The following is a 19,137-nucleotide window of genomic DNA, read 5'->3' as shown; positions in this document are numbered from 1 at the left end:
AAATTCTATAAATCCCACAACAATGATAGTGACATTTTCTGAAAGCCAGCAAAAATACCTACGTTTTGATGTATAATTTGTGGAAGTTGAGTGAAAATTGAGCAAGTAGCAAGAAGTTGTTCGGACATGAAGAGAAGACTGCGAAACTTACAGTGCCTCACTTAGAACCAACTGCATAGCAACCATAACAACCCATGTATTTTGTGAAAAATCACAAAGATGAAACTCAAAACTTAAAGAGGGATAAGATGAAAACGGTAACAGATATGAAGAAGCTGAATCATACATGAATACCCCAATTATTTGTGAGCATTTTAAAGTTTAAATGGAGTTTCTATGTGAAAGTATGAGGAAGTAGTTAAGTTTCAAAAACAAGCAAGTTTTAGCAGAATTTTGGAAGTTTTCCATTCATTTCAATGGGACAAATTAAAGGAAAAAAGCTTAATATTTTAAAAAGTATAACAGCAAAAAATAGCAAAAGTCATAGCCCGCATTAGCAGAAATAGCAGAATAGTTTAAAATTTGAATGGTGAAAATCGGCTGAAAATTGTGGGACTAGTTAAGTGCCAAAAAACGTAAAAAAAAGTGGCAACTAGAATAATAAAGAATAAAGAGAAACAGGAAAACAATAGTGTGGATGCCTTAAAGCATCCACACAACTAGAAAAAATTGCATTTCCTGCGAAAATGCTGTGTGGATGCCTTAACGCTGAAGATGTGTGCTGAAAAAAGCTGAAAAAGTTCAAATAAAGTGTTGCCCTGAGTAGGATTTGAACCTGGCCCTTTTGGTTTCAAGGCAGCTAGTCATCTCGATGAGCCAAACTCACTCTCACAAAGGAGAGGTGGAGAGACTGACAATTCTGTTGAAATGAGCAGAAGCTGCTGAGAAGAGTGAAAAGGCTGAAAACTTTGCAAAAAAGAGGTGAATGCGCAGAATTTCTGCTCAAAAGAGTTTTTTCTGAAAACAGCTGAAATTTGTGCTGATAAGAGGTGTAAAAGGCTGAAAATTTTACTGAAAATAGTTGAATGGGCATGATTTCTGCAGAAAGGATGGAAAGAAGCAGAAAGTTGCGCTGAAAAGAGATGAATCAGCAGAATTTCTGCTCAAAAGAGTTTTTTCTGAAAACAGCTGAGATTTGTGCTGATAAGAGGTGAAAAGTCTGAATACTTTGCAGAAAAGAGGTGAATCAGAAGAATTTCTGCTGAAAAGAGATGAATCAGCAGAATTTGTGCTCAAAAGAGTTTTTTCTGAAAACAGCTGAGATTTGTGCTGATAAGAGGTGAAAAGGCTGACAATTTTGCTGAAAAGAGTTGAATTAGCAGAATTTCTGCAGAAAGGATGGAAAGAAGGAAGAAAGTTGCACTGAAAAGAGATGAATCAGCAGAATTTGTGCTCAAAAGAGTTTTTTCTGTAAACAGCTGAGATTTGTGCTGATAAGAGGTGAAAAGGCTGAAAATTTTGCTGAAAAGAGTTCAATGAGCAGAATTTCTGCAGAAAAGATGGAAAGAAGCAGAAAATTGCGCTGAAAAGAGGTGAATGAGCAGAATTTCTGCTGAAAACAGGTGAAAAGGCTGAATATTTTGCAGAAGAGGTGAATAAGCAGAATTTGGGCTGAAAAGAGGTGAAAATTCTGAAAATTCTGCTGAAAAGAGTTCAATCAGCAGAATTTGTGCTCAAAAGAGGATTTTGCTGAAAACAGCTGAAAAAGCTGGGATTTGTGCTCAAAAGTGGTGAAAAAATTTAAAATTCTGCTGAAAAGAAATGAATCAGCAGAATTTCTGCTCAAAAGAGATAAATCAGCAGAATTTCTGCTCAAACGAGTTTTTTCTGAAAACAGCTGAGATTTGTGCTGATAGGAGGTGATAATGCTGAACCAATCAGAGGTACTTCTTCTGTCTGCTTCATCAGGCTGTGTACTTGTATGTATTTCTGCAATGGAGCGTTAAAAAGAATCTGAGGTCCATATTAGGAAAGCAGCCAAAATCATAAAACTTTGCAGAATTGTAATAAATGATGAATATGAATTACTGGTCTGTGACAGTGTATTAATTTGTAGTGAAAAAAACATGTGGATTAGGTGGAATTGAACACACGACCTTTGGGCTTCAAACGCGTGTCATTACCTACTGCGCCACTGGGAAAGAGAGCGGGCACTTGGAAAACAGGCTCATGAGCAGTTAGAATTAGATCGCGGTAAGAAGCGAAAAACATCGTTTTTTGGAGTTACAAAACGTCGTGTAACTCAAAAACTAGGTGGACTAGAAACATAATTCATGCACTGGGTGAATCAGCGGACTTTGGTGAACTTTGACTGCGATTTACATAGCTCTTTGTACTTCCGTCGCGGAGATATGACGAGAGAAGAAACGGCTTCATTTTCGGAGTTTGAAAACTGAGAGGAGGACAGATTTCCACTCCTCAAACAAACGTAATTTATGGCTCAACGGTAAGATGACTGTAAAAACTGCTTCGACCGTGAGTGTCAGCAGTGTCTGAAGATGAATTGGCACAAGCCTCATGTCTTAACTTTGCTTTGTTAAGGAGATATGACGATTTGAAAATGCCTTCAGTTTCAGTATTTCAGCTCTGAGTTTCACAACCTCCCCATAGACTTTGAATGGGGAGTTTTTAGACTTCGTGTCACTTCGAGGCAAATTGTGAAAAAACCCTAACTCGCACGATAATTATAGTGACACTATCTTAAAGCCAGCAAAAATACCTACGTTTTGATGTATAATTTGTGGGGGATGAGTGGAAATTGAGCGAGTAGCAAGAAGTTGTTCAGACATGAAGAGAAAATTCAGAACGCACCAGTGCTCATTCTGAGTTAATTGCATAGCAACCATAGCAACGCATGTATTTTCTGAAAAATCACAAATCTGCAACTGAAAACTTAAAGAGGCATTAAATGAAAACGGTAACAGATATGAAAAAGCTGAATCACACAGGAATAGCCCAATCATTTGAGAACGTTTTAAAGTTTGAATGGAGTTTCTACGTGAAAGTATGAGCATGTAGTTAAGTTTCAAAAACAAGCAAGTTTTAGCAGAATTGTGGAAGTTTCCCATTCATTTCAATGGGACAAATTAAAGGAAAAAAGTGTAATATTTTAAAAAGTATAATAGTAATAAACACCAAAAGATATAGCCCACATTAGCAGAAATAGCAGAACAGTTTAGAGTTTGAACTGAGAAAATCGGCTGAAAACTGAGGGAGTAGTTAAGCGCCAAAAAACGTACGGAAGCAACTTGAATAAAGTAGAATAAAGAAGAAAGAGAAACAGGATCTCAATAGTGTGGATGCCCTTTCAGGCATCCACACAACTAGAAAAATTTGCATTTCCTGCGAAAATGCTGTGTGGATGCCTTAACGCTGAAGATGTCTGCTGAAAAAAGCTGAAAAAGTTGAAAGGTGGTGAGGAGGTGAAAAGGCTGAAAACTTTGCAGAAAAGAGGTGAATCAGCAGAATTTCTGCTGAAAAGAGGTAAAGAAGCAGAAAGTTGCGCTGAAAAGAGATGAATCAGAAGAATTTCTGCTCAAAAGAGCTTTTTCTGAAAACAGCTGAGATTTGTGCTGAAAAGAGGTGAAAAGGCTGAAAATTTTGCAGAAGAGGTGAATAAGCAGAATTTAGGCTTAAAAGAGGTGAAAATTGTGAAAATTCTGCTGAAAAGAGTTCAATCAGCAGAATTTCTGCTGAAAAGAGGTGAATGAGCAGAATTCTGCTGAAAAGAGGTTTTTGCTGAAAACAGCTGAAAAAGCTGGGATTTCTACTGAAAAGTAGTCAAAAAATTCAAAATTCTGCTGAAAAGAGTTCAATCAGTAGAATTTCTGCTGAAAAGAGTTAAAAACGTTTAATTGTTAACTGAATGAAATTTTGCCATAAGCAGGATTTGAACCCGGGCCTCCCAGTCTGAGAACGGATGCTCATCTCACTGAGCTAAAACACAGGTCAACCCGGCAAGGAAAATCAGTGAGGCCACTGATAATGTGGCAGAAAAGGGCAAAAAATATTGCAAAAAAAATTCAATATCTCAAAAAGTATAGAAGTTATGAGCACCAAAAGTCATAGCCGGCATTAGCAGAAAGAGCAGAATTTTTTAAGATTTGAACGGTGCAAATAGCACAAAAACTGAGGGAGTAGTTAAGGTCCAAAAAGTGTACGGAAGCAACTAGAAGAATAACTAGAAAAATTTGCATTTCCTGCGAAAATGCAGTGTGGATGCTTTAAAGTTGAAGCTGTCTGCAAAAACTAGCTGAAAAAGCTGAAAAGTTGCAGAAATTGTAAAAACTTTGCAGAAGCAAAGGAACTTTGCTAAAAAGTAATAACTTAGCAGAACTGCAATATCTTAGAGGAAACATAATACTTGGCAGAAATACAATAGCATAGCAGAACTTGGCAGAAATATTGTAACTTACCAGAAACATAATAACTTCTCAAATATACAAGAATTTAGGAGAAATAGTATAAGATAACAGAAAAAATATATTTAGCCAAAAATACTTAAACATTACAGAAACACTATGATTTAGAAGAATAGTACAACATAGCAGAAATACTGTGATTTACCAGAGACACTGTGATCAACTATGAATATTGTAATTTTAAATGAATACTTTGTTTTAGCACAAATACTATAATTTGAAAGAAATACTATCATTTGGCAGAAATACTATGTTTCAGCACAAATACTCTGGTTTAGCACAAATATTATAACATAGCAGAAATACAATTATATAGCAGAAATGCTATATTTAGAAAGAAAAATATAATATAGTAGAAATACTATGATTTAGCAGAAATACTGTAATCAGCACATATACTGTAACATGACAGAAATTCCTCCACTTAGTAGTAATACTATAACATAAAACAAATGTTATGATTTGGCACAAAAACCATGATTTGGCAAAAATACTATGATTTAGCAGAAATACTATGATTGAGCAGAAGTACTAAGATGTAGTAAAAGTACTTTGATTTAACAGAAATACAATTATGGAGGAGTAATACTTTAAAATGGGAGAAATATTGATATACACACACATACACAGAGCCTAAAGGGAACAGTATTTGTGCCATGGAGTGTTAACAAGAATGTGAGGTCCATATTAGAAAAGCTGGTAAAATGATAAAAGTTTGCAGAATTGTAATAAATGATGAATATGAATTACTGGTCTGTGATAGTGTATTAATTTGTAGGGGAAAAAAACATGTTGACCAAGTTGGGATTGAACCCACGACCTTTGGCTTGCAGACCCGTGTCATTACCAACTGCACCACTGGGAAAGAGAGCGGGTGCCTGGAAAACAGGGTGATGAGCAGTCAGAATTAGATCGCGGTGGGAGGCGAAAAACGCAGTTTTTTGGAGTTACAAAACGTCGTGTAACTCAAAAACTAGGTGGACTAGAAGCATAATTCTTGTACTGGGTGAATCAGCGGACTTTGGTGTACCTTGACTGCGATTTTCATTGCTCTTTGTACAACCATCACGGAGATATGACGAGAGAAGAAACGGCACACCTCAGATATGATTGGCTGTCTGGGAAGCCGTGCAGGCCCTGATATGTAAATTTCAGGGCTAAATGTCTCAGTCCTCACAGAGGATTGGCTGCCTGGGGACCTGGCAGTAATATATAGAAATAGTATGATTAAGCATAAATACTACATTTAGTAGAAATACTATGTTTTAGCACACATACTATAAAAAGCAGAAATACTATAATTTAGCAGAAATACTATAAAAAGAAGAAATACTCTAATTTAGCAGAAATACTATATTAAGCAGAAATAGTACAAAAAGCAGTAATACTATAAAAAGCAGAAATACTATAATTTAGCAGAAATACTATAAAAAGCAGAAATACTACAATTTAGCAGAAATACTATATTAAGCAGAAATCCTGTAAAAAGTAGAAATAGTATAAAAAGCAGAAATACTATAATTTAGCAGAAATACTATAAAAAGCAGAAATACTATAAAAAGCAGAAATGCTATAATTTAGCAGAAATACTATAAAAAGCAGAAATACTATAATTTAGAAATACTATAACACACACAGAAAGAGAGAGAAGCAACTTTGTAGATCAGTCAAGCAGCCTGGGAGCTGCTGGATTTGAATCCACCAATCAGAGATGCTGTGTACATTTTCCCGCCAAAACAGGTGCAGCTGTTTTTACACACGCTGCAGAGAGACAGGATTTTGCAGTCTATTTCTCATTGTGACGACTACCCTCCAAACAAATGGCTATAATTTTCTAACCGTAGGGGCTAGAATGGTCATTCTTACACCGTTTTGTTCAGAAGAGATGGGGGAATCTTCAAGTGTTGACAATTTATCATTAAAATATGAATTATTAAAGATATTTGACTTGTAATGCACCATAACTGAGTAGAGGCTAAGCGAAAACTGCCTTGACTTGCCCTCAAACAACGCTTTCTAACTCTAAATCTATTTGGAGTATCGATATCATTTTTTCACCGTAAGAGACAGCAGGCTTTGGTGAACAACCATGGAAATTTTCAGGTCTTTGTGGAAATCTATCAAAAAGATATGACGAGAGAAAAAAGTGGCTCATTTCCAGAGTTTGAAATCTGAAGAAATCTGAGCGAAGAACGAATTACCTACCCTCAAACAAGTCTAACTCATCTCAGAACGGTAATAGGTGAGAAAAAAATTCTTGAATTGTGAGCGTCAGGAGTGTCTGAAGATATACTGGGACAAGCCTCATGTTTTAACTTCGCTTCGTTAAGGAGATATGATGATTTGAATATGCCTCTCATTAGAGAAATCCAGCGGTGATTTTGAACAAACTCTCCATTGACTTTCTATGGAGAGTTTTCAGACTTTGTGTTGGTCTGAGGAGATTTGCCAAAATTCTATAAATTCCACAACAATGATAGTGACATTTTCTGAAAGCCAGCAAAAATACCTACATTTTGATGTATAATTTGTGGGAGTTGAGTGAAAATTGAGCAAGTAGCCAGAAGTTGTTCGGACATGAAGAGAAAATTGCCAAAGGTACAGCGGCTCACTTAGAACCAACAGCATAGCAACCATAACAACCCATGTATTTTGTGAAAAATCACAAAGATGAAACTCAAAACTTGAAGAGGGATAAGATGAAAATGGTAACAGATTTGAAAAAGCTGAATCATACATGAATAGCCCAATAATTTGTGAACATTTTAAAGTTTGAATGGTTGTTCTAGGTGAAAGTATGAGGAAGTAGTTAAGTTTCAAAAACAAGCAAGTTTTAGCAGAATTGTGGAAGTTTTCCATTCATTTCAATGGGACAAATTAAAGGAAAAAAGCTTAATATTTTAAAAAGTATAATAGCAAAAAATAGCAAAAGTCATAGCGATCATTAGCAGAAATAGCAGAATAGTTTAAAATTTGAACGGTGAAAATCGGCTGAAAATTGTGGAAGTAGTTAAGTGCCAAAAAACGTACAAAAAGTGGCAACTAGAATAATAATAATAACTAGAAAAATTTGCATTTCCTGCGAAAATGCAGTGTGGATGCTTTAAAGCTGAAGCTGTCTGCAAAAACTAGCTGAAAAAGCTGAAAAGTTGCAGAAATTGTAAAAACTTTGCAGAAGCAAAGGAACTTTGCTAAAAAGTAATAACTTAGAGGAAACATAATACTTGGCAGAAATACAATAGCATAGCAGAACTTGGCAGAAATATTGTAACTTAGCAGAAACATGATAACTTCTCAAATATACAAGAATTTAGGAGAAATAGTATAAGATAACAGAAAGAATATATTTAGCCAAAAATACTTAAACATTACAGAAACACTATGATTTAGAAAAATAGTACAACATAGCAGAAATACTGTGATGAACTATGAATATTGTAATTTTAAATTAATACTATGTTTTAGCACAAATACTATAAAAAGCAGAAATAGTATAAAAAACAGAAATACTATAATTTAGCAGAAATAGTATATTAAGCACAAATACTATATTAAGCACAAATCCTATAATAAGCAGAAATATTATAAAAAGCATAAATACTATAATTTAGCACAAATACTATATTAAGCAGAAATACTATAATTTAGCAGAAATAGTGTATTAAGCACAAATCCTATAAAAAGCAGAAATACTATAATTTAGCAGAAATACTATATTAAGCACAAATACTATATTAAGCACAAATCCTATAAAAAGTAGAAATACTATAAAAAGCACAAATACTATAATTTGACAGAAATACTATCATTTGGCAGAAATACTATCATTTGGCAGAAATACTATGTTTCAGCACAAATACTCTGCTTTAGCACAAATATTATAACATAGCAGAAATACAATTATATAGCAGAAATGCTATATTTAGAAAGAAAAATATAATATAGTAGAAATAATATGATTTAGCAGAAATACTGTAATCAGCACATATACTGTAACATGACAGAAATTCCTCCACTTAGTAGTAATACTATAACATAACACAAATGTTATGATTTGGCACAAAAACCATGATTTGGCAAAAATACTATGATTTAGCAGAAATACTATAATTGAGCAGAAGTACTAAGATATAGTAAAAGTACTTTGATTTAACAGAAATACAATTATGGTGGAGTAATACTTCAAAATGGGAGAAATATTGATACACACACACACACATACACAGAGCCTAAAGGGAACAGTATTTGTGCCATGGAGTGTTAACAAGAATGTGAGGTCCATATTAGAAAAGCTGGTAAAATGATAAAAGTTTGCAGAATTGTAATAAATGATGAATATGAATTACTGGTCTGTGATAGTGTATTAATTTGTAGGGAAAAAAACATGTTGACCAAGGTGGATTTGAACCCACGACCTTTCGGTTACAGAACCGTGTCATTACCAACTGCGCCACTGGGAAAGAGAGCAGGCCCCTGGAAAACCGGGTGATGAGCAGTCAGAATTAGCTCACGGTGAGAGGCGAAAAACGCCGTTTTATGGAGTTACAAAATGTTGTGTAACTCAAAAACTAGGTGGACTAGAAACATAATTCTTGTACTGGGTGAATCAGCGGACTTTGGTGTACTTTGACTGCGATTTTCATTGCTCTTTGTACAACCTTCGCTGAGATATGACGAGAGAAGAAACGGCAGACCTCAGATAGGATTGGCTGGCGTACAAGCCGTGAAGGCCCCAATATGCAAATTTGAATGCCTGAGCCCTCAGATATGATTGGCTGGCTGGGAAGCCGTGCAGGCTCTTATTTGTGAATTTGAATGTCTCAGTCCTCACAGAGGATTGGCTGCCTGGGGACCTGGCAGTAATATATAGAAATAGTATGATTAAGAATAAATACTACATTTAGTAGAAATACTATGTTTTAGCACAAATACTATAAAAAGCAGAAATACTATAATTTAGTAGAAATCCTATATTAAGCACGAATCCTATAAAAAGCAGAAATGATATAATTTAGCAGAAATACTATAAAAAGCAGAAATACTATAATTTAGCAGAAATACTATATTAAGCACAAATCCTATAAAAAGCAGAAATACTATGATTTAGCATAAATACTATATTAAGCACAAATCCTATAAAAAGCAGAAATACTATAATTTAGCAGAAATACTATAATTTAGCACAAATACTATATTAAGCACAAATCCTATATTAAAGACAAATCTTATAAAAAGCAGAAATATTATAATGTAGCAGAAATACTATAATTTAGCAGAAATACTATATTAAGCAGAAATACTATCAAAAGCAGAAATACCTTAAAAAGCAGAAATACTATAATTTAGCAGAAATACTATATTAAGCACGAATCCTATAAAAAGCAGAAATGATATAATTTAGCAGAAATCCTATAAAAAGCAGAAATACTATAATTTAGTAGAAATACTATATTAAGCACAAATACTATAAAAATCAGAACTACTATATTAAGCACAAATCCTATAAAAAGCAGAAATACTATCATTTAGCAGAAATCGTATAAAAAGCAGAAATACTATGATTTAGAAATACTATAACACACACAGAAAGAGAGAGAAGCCAGTTTCTAGGTCAGTCAAGCAGCCTGGGAGCTGCTAAATTTGAATCCACCAATCAGAGAGGCTGTGTACTTTTTTCCCGCCAAAACAGGTGCAGCCGTTTTTACACACACAGCAGAGAGACAGGATTTTTGCAGTCTATTTCTCATAGTGAGGACTAAACTCAAACAAATGACCATAATTTCCTAACCGTAGGGGCTAGAACGGTCATTCTTACACCGTTTTGTTCAGAAGAGATGGGGGAATCTTAAAGTGTTGACAATTTATCATTAAAATATGAATTAATAAAGATATTTGACTTATAATGCACCATAACTGAGTAGAGGCGAAGCAAAAACTGCCTTGACTTGCCCTCAAACAACGCTTTCTAACTCTAAATCTATTTGGAGTATCGATATCATTCTTTCACCGTAAGAGACAGCAGGCATTGGTGAACAGTCATGGAAATTTTCAGGTCTCTGTGTAAATCCATTAAAAAGATATGACGAGAGATAAAAGTGGTTCATTTCCAGAGTTTGAAATCTGAAGAAATCTGAGCGAAGGACGAATTTCCTACCTTCAAACAAGTCTAACTCATCTCAGAACGGTAATAGGTGAGAAAATAATTCTTGAATTGTGAGCGTCAGGAGTGTCTGAAGATATATTGGCACAAGCCTCATGTCTTAACGTCGCTTCGTTAAGGAGATATGACGATTCGAATATGCCTCTCATTACAGAAATCAAGCGGTGATTTTGAACAAACTCTCCATTGACTTTCTATGGAGAGTTTTCCAACTTTGTGTTGGTCTGAGGAGATTTGCCAAAATTCTATAAATTCCACAGCAATGATAGTGACATTTTCTGAAAGCCAGCAAAAATACCTACGTTTTGATGTATAATTTGTGGGAGTTGAGTGAAAATTGAGCAAGTAGCAAGAAGTTGTTCGGACATGAAGAGAAAATTGCCAAAGGTACTGTGGCTCACTTAGAACCAACTGCATAGCAACCATAACAACCCATGTATTTTGTGAAAAATCACAAAGATGAAACTCAAAACTTGAAGAGGGATAAGATGAAAATGGTAACAGATATGAAAAAGCTGAATCATACATGAATAGCGCAATAATTTGTGAACATTCTAAAGTTTGAATGGTTGTTCTAGGTGAAAGTATGAGGAAGTAGTTAAGTTTCAAAAACAAGCAAGTTTTAGCAGAATTTTGGAAGTTTTCCATTCATTTCAATGGGACAAATTAAAGGAAAAAAGCTTAATATTTAAAAAAGTATAATAGCAAAAAATAGCAAAAGTCATAGCGATCATTAGCAGAAATAGCAGAATAGTTTAAAATTTGAATGGTGAAAATCGGCTGAAAATTGTGGAAGTAGTTAAGTGCCAAAAAACGGGGAAAAAAGTGGCAACTAGAATAATAATAATAACTAGAAAAATTTGCATTTCCTGCGAAAATGCAGTGTGGATGCTTTAAAGCTGAAGCTGTCTGCAAAAAGTAGCTGAAAAAGCTGAAAAGTAGCAGAAATTGTAAAACTTTGCAGAAGCAAAGGAACTTTGCTAAAAAGTAATAACTTAGCAGAACTGCAATATCTTAGAGGAAACATAATACTTGGCAGAAATACAATAGCATAGCAGAACTTGGCAGAAATATTGTAACTTACCAGAAATATGATAACTTCTCAAATATACAAGAATTTAGGAGAAATAGTATAAGATAACAGAAAGAATATATTTAGCCAAAAATACTTAAACATTACGGAAACACTATGATTTAGAAAAATAGTACAACATAGCAGAAATACTGTGATTTACCAGAGACACTGTGATGAACTATGAATATTGTAATTTTAAATTAATACTATGTTTTAGCACAAATACTATAATTTGACAGAAATACTATCATTTGGCAGAAATACTATGTTTCAGCACAAATACTCTGGTTTAGCACAAATATTATAACATAGCAGAAATACAATTATATAGCAGAAATGCTATATTTAGAAAGAAAAATATAATATAGTAGAAATACTATGATTTAGCAAAAATACTGTAATCAGCACATATACTGTAACATGACAGAAATTCCTCCACTTAGTAGTAATATTATAACATAACACAAATGTTATGATTTGGCATAAAAACCATGATTTGCAAAACGTCGTGTAACCCAAAAACTAGGTGGACTAGAAACATAATTCTTGTACTGGGTGAATCAGTGGACTTTGGTGTACTTTGACTGCGATTTTCATTGCTCTTTGTACAACCGTCGCTGAGATATGACGAGAGAAGAAACGGCAGACCTCAGATATGATTGGCTGGCTGGGAAGCCGTGCAGGCCCTGATATGTAAATTTCAGGGCTAAGTGTCTCAGTCCTCACAGAGGATTGGCTGCCTGGGGACCTGGCAGTAATATATAGAAATAGTATGATTAAGCATAAATACTACATTTAGTAGAAATACTATGTTTTAGCACAAATACTATAAAAAGCAGAAATACTATATTAACCACAAATACTATAAAAAGCAGAAATACTATAAAAAGCAGAAATAATATAATTTAGCAGAATTACTATAATTTAGCAGAAATACTATAAAAAGCAGAAATACTATAATTAAGCACAAATACTATATTAAGCACAAATCCTATAAAAAGTAGAAATACTATAATTTAGCAGAAATACTATATTAAGCACAAATACTATATTAAGCAGAAATAATATAAAAAGCAGAAATACTATAAAAAGCAGAAATACTATGATTTAGCAGAAATACTATATTAAGCACAAATCCTATAAAAAGCAGAAATACTATAATTTAGCAGAACTACTATATTAAGCACAAATAATATAAAAAGCAGAAGTACTATAAAAAGCAGAAATACTATAAAAAGCAGAAATACTATAATTTAGCAGAAATATTATATTAAGAACAAATACTATAATTTAGGAGAAATACTGTATTAAGCAGAAATACTATATTAAGCACAAATATTATAAAAAGCAGAAATACTATAAAAAGCAGAAATACTATGATTTAGTAGAAATACTATATTAAGCACAAATACTATAAAAAGCAGAAATACTATAATTTAGCAGAAATACTATAAAAAGCAGAAATACTATAATTTAGCAGAAATAATATATTAAGCAGAAATACTATGAAAAGCAGAAGTACTATAATTTAGCAGAAATACTATAATTTTGCAGAAATAATATAAAAAGCAGAAATACTATAATTTAGCAGAAATACTATATTAAGCAGAAATATTATACTAAGCACAAATACTATAAAAAGCAGAAATACACACACACACACACACACACACACAAACACACACACAGAGGGAGAGAGAAGCAACTTTGTAGGTCAGTCAAGCAGCCTGGGAGCTGCTGAATTTGAATCCACCAATCAGAGATGCTGTGTAGATTTTCCCGCCAAAACAGGTGCAGCCGTTTTTACACACACAGCAGAGAAACATGATTTTTGCAGTCTATTTCTCCTAGTGAGGACTACCCTCCAAACAAATGGCCATAATTTCCTAACCGTAAGGGCTAGAACGGTCATTCTTACACCGTTTTGTTCAGAAGAGATTGGGGAATCTTAAAGTGTTCACAATTTATCATTAAAATATGAATTATTAAAGATATTTGACTTCTAATGCACCATAACTGAGTAGAGGCTAAGCAAAAACTGCCTTGACCTGCCCTCAAACAACGCTTTGTAACTCTAAATCTATTTGGAGTATCGATATCATTCTTTCACCGTAAGAGACAGCAGGCATTGGTGAACAGTCATGGAAATTTTCAGGGCTCTGTGGAAATCCATCAAAAAGATATGACGAGAGAAAAAAGTGGTTCATTTCCAGAGTTTGAAAGCTGAAGAAATCTGAGCGAAGGACAAATTTCCTACCCTCAAACAAGTCTAACTCATCTCAGAACGGTAATAGGTGAGAAAAAAGTTCTTGAATTGTGAGCATCAGGAGTGTCTGAAGATATACTGGGACAAGCCTCATGTTTTAACTTCGCTTCGTTAAGGAGATATGACGATTCGAAAATGCCTCTCATTAGAGAAATCCAGCGGTGATTTTGAACAAACTCTCCATTGACTTTCTATGGAGAGTTTTCAGACTTTGGGTTGGTCTGAGGAGATTTGCCAAAATTCTGTCAATACCACAACAATGATAGTGACATTTTCTGAAAGCCAGCAAAAATACCTACGTTTTGATGTATAATTTGTGGGAGTTGAGTGAAAATTGAGCAAGTAGCAAGAAGTTGTTCGGACATGAAGAGAAGACTGCGAAACTTACAGTGCCTCACTTAGAACCAACTGCATAGCAACCATAACAACCCATGTATTTTGTGAAAAATCACAAAGATGAAACTCAAAACTTAAAGAGGGATAAGATGAAAACGGTAACAGATATGAAAAAGCTGAATCATACATGAATAGCCCAATAATTTGTGAACATTTTAAAGTTTAAATGGAGTTTCTATGTGAAAGTATGAGGAAGTAGTTAAGTTTCAAAAACGAGCAAGTTTTAGCAGAATTGCGGAAGTTTCCCATTCATTTCAATGGGACAAATTAAAGGAAAAAAGCGTAATATTTTAAAAAGTATAATAGCAAAAAATAGCAAAAGTCATAGCACACATTAGCAGAAATAGCAGAATAGTTTAAAATTTGAACGGTGAAAATCGGCTGAAAATTGTGGAAGTAGTTAAGTGCCAAAAAAGTACAAAAAGTGGCAACTAGAATAACTAGAAAAATTTGCATTTCCTGCGAAAATGCAGTGTGGATGCTTTAAAGCTGAAGCTGTCTGCAAAAAGTAGCTGAAAAAGCTGAAAAGTAGCAGAAATTGTAAAAACTTTGCAGAAGCAAAGGAACTTTGCTAAAAAGTAATAACTTAGCAGAACTGCAATATCTTAGAGGAAACATAATACTTGGCAGAAATACAATAGCATAGCAGAACTTGGCAGAAATATTGTAACTTACCAGAAATATGATAACTTCTCAAATATACAAGAATTTAGGAGAAATAGTATAAGATAACAGAAAGAATATATTTAGCCAAAAATACTTAAACATTACGGAAACACTATGATTTAGAAAAATAGTACAACATAGCAGAAATACTGTGATTTACCAGAGACACTGTGATGAACTATGAATATTGTAATTTTAAATTAATACTATGTTTTAGCACAAATACTATAATTTGACAGAAATACTATCATTTGGCAGAAATACTATGTTTCAGCACAAATACTCTGGTTTAGCACAAATATTATAACATAGCAGAAATACAATTATATAGCAGAAATGCTATATTTAGAAAGAAAAATATAATATAGTAGAAATACTATGATTTAGCAAAAATACTGTAATCAGCACATATACTGTAACATGACAGAAATTCCTCCACTTAGTAGTAATATTATAACATAACACAAATGTTATGATTTGGCATAAAAACCATGATTTGCAAAACGTCGTGTAACCCAAAAACTAGGTGGACTAGAAACATAATTCTTGTACTGGGTGAATCAGCGGACTTTGGTGTACTTTGACTGCGATTTTCATTGCTCTTTGTACAACCGTCGCTGAGATATGACGAGAGAAGAAACGGCAGACCTCAGATATGATTGGCTGGCTGGGAAGCCGTGCAGGCCCTGATATGTAAATTTCAGGGCTAAGTGTCTCAGTCCTCACAGAGGATTGGCTGCCTGGGGACCTGGCAGTAATATATAGAAATAGTATGATTAAGCATAAATACTACATTTAGTAGAAATACTATGTTTTAGCACAAATACTATAAAAAGCAGAAATACTATATTAACCACAAATACTATAAAAAGCAGAAATACTATAAAAAGCAGAAATAATATAATTTAGCAGAATTACTATAATTTAGCAGAAATACTATAAAAAGCAGAAATACTATAATTAAGCACAAATACTATATTAAGCACAAATCCTATAAAAAGTAGAAATACTATAATTTAGCAGAAATACTATATTAAGCACAAATACTATATTAAGCAGAAATAATATAAAAAGCAGAAATACTGTAAAAAGCAGAAATACTATGATTTAGCAGAAATACTATATTAAGCACAAATCCTATAAAAAGCAGAAATACTATAATTTAGCAGAACTACTATATTAAGCACAAATAATATAAAAAGCAGAAGTACTATAAAAAGCAGAAATACTATAAAAAGCGGAAATACTATAATTTAGCAGAAATATTATATTAAGAACAAATACTATAATTTAGGAGAAATACTGTATTAAGCAGAAATACTATATTAAGCACAAATATTATAAAAAGCAGAAATACTATAAAAAGCAGAAATACTATGATTTAGTAGAAATACTATATTAAGCACAAATACTATAAAAAGCAGAAATACTATAATTTAGCAGAAATAATATATTAAGCAGAAATACTATGAAAAGCAGAAGTACTATAATTTAGCAGAAATACTATAATTTTGCAGAAATAATATAAAAAGCAGAAATACTATATTAAGCAGAAATATTATACTAAGCACAAATACTATAAAAAGCAGAAATACACACACACACACACACAAACACACACACAGAGGGAGAGAGAAGCAACTTTGTAGGTCAGTCAAGCAGCCTGGGAGCTGCTGAATTTGAATCCACCAATCAGAGATGCTGTGTAGATTTTCCCGCCAAAACAGGTGCAGCCGTTTTTACACACACAGCAGAGAAACATGATTTTTGCAGTCTATTTCTCCTAGTGAGGACTACCCTCCAAACAAATGGCCATAATTTCCTAACCGTAAGGGCTAGAACGGTCATTCTTACACCGTTTTGTTCAGAAGAGATTGGGGAATCTTAAAGTGTTCACAATTTATCATTAAAATATGAATTATTAAAGATATTTGACTTCTAATGCACCATAACTGAGTAGAGGCTAAGCAAAAACTGCCTTGACCTGCCCTCAAACAACGCTTTGTAACTCTAAATCTATTTGGAGTATCGATATCATTCTTTCACCGTAAGAGACAGCAGGCATTGGTGAACAGTCATGGAAATTTTCAGGTCTCTGTGGAAATCCATCAAAAAGATATGACGAGAGAAAAAAGTGGTTCATTTCCAGAGTTTGAAAGCTGAAGAAATCTGAGCGAAGGACAAATTTCCTACCCTCAAACAAGTCTAACTCATCTCAGAACGGTAATAGGTGAGAAAAAAATTCTTGAATTGTGAGCATCAGGAGTGTCTGAAGATATACTGGGACAAGCCTCATGTTTTAACTTCGCTTCGTTAAGGAGATATAACGATTCGAAAATCCCTCTCATTAGAGAAATCCAGCGGTGATTTTGAACAAACTCTCCATTGACTTTCTATGGAGAGTTTTCAGACTTTGGGTTGGTCTGAGGAGATTTGCCAAAATTCTGTCAATACCACAACAATGATAGTGACATTTTCTGAAAGCCAGCAAAAATACCTACGTTTTGATGTATAATTTGTGGGAGTTGAGTGAAAATTGAGCAAGTAGCAAGAAGTTGTTCGGACATGAAGAGAAGACTGCGAAACTTACAGTGCCTCACTTAGAACCAACTGCATAGCAACCATAACAACCCATGTATTTTGTGAAAAATCACAAAGATGAAACTCAAAACTTAAAGAGGGATAAGATGAAAACGGTAACAGATATGAAAAAGCTGAATCATACATGAATAGCCCAATAATTTGTGAACATTTTAAAGTTTAAATGGAGTTTCTATGTGAAAGTATGAGGAAGTAGTTAAGTTTCAAAAACGAGCAAGTTTTAGCAGAATTGCGGAAGTTTCCCATTCATTTCAATGGGACAAATTAAAGGAAAAAAGCTTAATATTTTAAAAAGTATAATAGCAAAAAATAGCAAAAGTCATAGCACACATTAGCAGAAATAGCAGAATAGTTTAAAATTTGAACGGTGAAAATCGGCTGAAAATTGTGGAAGTAGTTAAGTGCCAAAAAAGTACAAAAAGTGGCAACTAGAATAATAATAATAAAGTATAAAGAATAAAGAGAAACAGGAAAACAATAGTGTGGATGCCTTAAAGCATCCACACAATAATAATAAAGTATAAAGAATAAAGAGAAACAGGAAAACAATAGTGTGGATGCCTTAAAGCATCCACACAATAAAGAATAAAGAGAAACAGGAAAACAATAGTGTGGATGCCTTAAAGCATCCACACAATAAAGTACTAGAAAAATTTGCATTTCCTGCGAAAATGCTGTGTGGATGCCTTAACGCTGAAGATGTCTGCTGAAAAAAGCTGAAAAAGTTGAAAAGTTGCAAAAAGTTGTATGGCGGTGAGAAAACTGAAAATTCTGCTGAAAACAGGTGAAGAAGCCAAAAATTTTTGCTGAAAAATGATGAAAAGCAAAAAATTCTACTTATAGGGGTAAAGACGGAGAAATTTTTGCTTAAAAGTGGTGAAAAAAGAAAGTTGCCTTGAGCAGGATTTGAACCTGGCCCTCCTGGTTTCAGGACAGCTATTAATCTCACTGAGCCAAAGTCATTCTCACAACGAAGTGGTGGAGAGACTGACAATTTTGCTGAAATGAGCAGAAGCGGCTGAGAATTGTGCTGATAAGAGGTGAAAAGGCTGAAATTTTTTCAGAAAAGAGATGAATCAGCAGAATTTCTGCTCAAAAGAGTTTTTTCTGAAAACAGCTGAGATTTGTGCTGATAAGAGGTGAAAAGGCTGAACATTTTGCAGAAGAGGTGAATAAGCAGAATTTGGGCTGAAAAGAGTTAAAAATTCTGCTGAAAAGAGTTCAATTAGCAGAATTCTGCTGAAAAGAGCTGAATGAGCAGAATTCTGCTGAAAAGAGGTTTTTGCTGAAAACAGCTGAAAAAGCTAGGATTTGTGCTGAAAAGGAGTGAAAAAATGGAAAATTCTGTTGAAAAGGGGTGAAAAAGCTGAAATTTGTGTTGAAAAGATTTTAAAAAGTTTTACTGTTAACCGAAAGAAATGTTGCCATAATCGGGATTTGAACCCGGGCCTCCCAGTCTGAGAACGGATGCACAATCAGTGACCATATTGATAATGTGTTCCTTTTATTTCAATGGTCAAAAGTCATAACACACATTAGGAGAAATAGCAGA

The sequence above is a fragment of the Neolamprologus brichardi genome, chromosome 1 (genome assembly GCF_056152115.1).
Source record: "Neolamprologus brichardi isolate AB-2024 chromosome 1, ASM5615211v1, whole genome shotgun sequence".
NCBI lineage: Eukaryota > Metazoa > Chordata > Actinopteri > Cichliformes > Cichlidae > Neolamprologus > Neolamprologus brichardi.
This window is presented reverse-complemented; position numbering follows the sequence as displayed.